Consider the following 1,840-nt stretch of genomic DNA (forward strand, 5'->3'; position numbering starts at 1 on the left):
AAAATGTACTTTTTAACATGAATAATGTACGGCAAGGAAAAGATGTGAAAATAGCAGATATCTTAAACGATGCCAGGAAGTAGAAACACATAAAAATATGAATGTTGAAAACTGCTTAATCAAAAATAACCTTTTGCCATCTTAGAAAGCTTGCCCACAAGATGGCACTGTTCAGCTCTTTTAGCTGATTATTCAGTTTTCCTTTTGACCACCTTAAAAAAAACCTAATAGCCTTGTCCAGGTTCCATTTATGGGCCTTAATTATACAATGGTCCTGTTGGTTTCACAAATGAGTTTGAGCAGGCTCAGTGGTTACACAGAAGACTGTGGGAATTGAAATCAGGAGGGAGGCCGTGATTACTGGGTTTTTCAGTGAGACAGGATGTCTTTGTTATCTTACAAGAGTAAGTGAATAAATTTGTACGTTATATATGGCGAGTTATAAAGTGCCCTCTACACTTGTAATCACCCTTATTAAGAATGCATTAGAATAAAAAAAAATTAAAATTAAATTTAACCCTATTAGCTGGGTGAAGTCTCATTGTTCTGAGCCATATGCTGCTGTGCTACAGAGGGATTCAGCTCGTAGTGTGGTGCTGAGAAGACAGCAAAGCAGGTTGGCTGGAATTTTAACTGACAAATTTTCACAGTATTTTAGTTAGCTTTATAATGTTTTTTAAAGCAAATGGAATAACTGTAATCACTACAATTAATAGACACTTCAGCAAAATTGTAATTAAAAGATGAGCTTTGACAAAGGGTCATCTAGACTCAAAACGTTAGCTCTTTTCTCTCCTACTGATGCTGCCAGACCTGCTGAGATTTTCCAGCGTTTTCTCTTTGATTTCAGCAAAATTGTAACTGTATACTGATTAGGTCCATTAGGCCCTACATCATCATGGTCAAAAAAGAGCCAGCCGATATAAGAGAGAAACATGGAACGTGGAAAACTGATCCATGCCAAAACCAGGAATTAAAAGATGAAAATGGAAGAGAACAAATAGAAGAAGTGAAAAGAAAACTCCAGTAACAAGCTGCTGTTTTTTTAATGGCAATGCATTACCATCTCTGTTTCAGAAGCCAACTGTGACATCTTTTACTAATTGTTATTTTATTCCTCGGATGGAAAATTCAGTCCTAACATAAAATTCACTTTGCTTGAACTTACCCAGCATGCATTGGGTTGCACTCAAGATACCTCCACATCAGAACAGTGATAGCCTGAGAATTACACCACAAATTTTGTTTGTGAAGCAGATATTGTCACCTCATCTCTTTTAAACATTTTCAGGAACATTTCGCTCAAAGTATCACTTGCTGAAAATGGAAAATGAAGTATGGCTTTTATTTCTGCTTGTGAAATTGACCATAACTCCCAGAAATAAAAATTACACTCCACTAATGTTCCATAAAAGAAGTCTCTGTTTACCGTACATGTGGAGCTGCAATAAAATGTGAGGAAGTGTGGGCATAATTTTTCATCTGTTTAACTTTGTACGTAGAATTGAAATGCATGGATACTCGGCTTACAATCATTTTATAAAGGAAATGAGCAGCTCATTATTCACTCTCATGATGAGAATGCAGAGAAAATTGTCCTCTGAACACCTGCCAGTGTGTTTGAGTTTATGACTGTTTCAAGAAAAAACTCATGTCCTTTGGTGAGGGACACACATGCCATTTACTTTTGGAATTGCACTCTCAATAATAGAAATTACAATTAACTAACAATAATTTTCTCTGAATCTCTGAAACGACACATTGATCACATGTTAAATAAAATTTGAGCAAATAGAGCAATTTTCATGACTGATTCCTATTGGCGCAGTCATTGGGTTCA

The 1,840-nt window shown here is 35.9% G+C and overlaps 1 long non-coding RNA gene across 1 annotated transcript; it reads left to right on the forward strand.

Moving 5' to 3' along the window:
- Positions 1-503: 503 nt before the first annotated feature.
- LOC140386023 (uncharacterized) lies at positions 504-1,474 on the forward strand. The gene is made up of 2 exons (XR_011933538.1): positions 504-616; positions 877-1,474. It is a non-coding gene; the product is annotated as an uncharacterized lncRNA (long non-coding RNA).
- Positions 1,475-1,840: the final 366 nt, after the last annotated feature.

This window comes from Scyliorhinus torazame, chromosome 11 (assembly GCF_047496885.1).
Source record: "Scyliorhinus torazame isolate Kashiwa2021f chromosome 11, sScyTor2.1, whole genome shotgun sequence".
Classification (NCBI taxonomy): domain Eukaryota; kingdom Metazoa; phylum Chordata; class Chondrichthyes; order Carcharhiniformes; family Scyliorhinidae; genus Scyliorhinus; species Scyliorhinus torazame.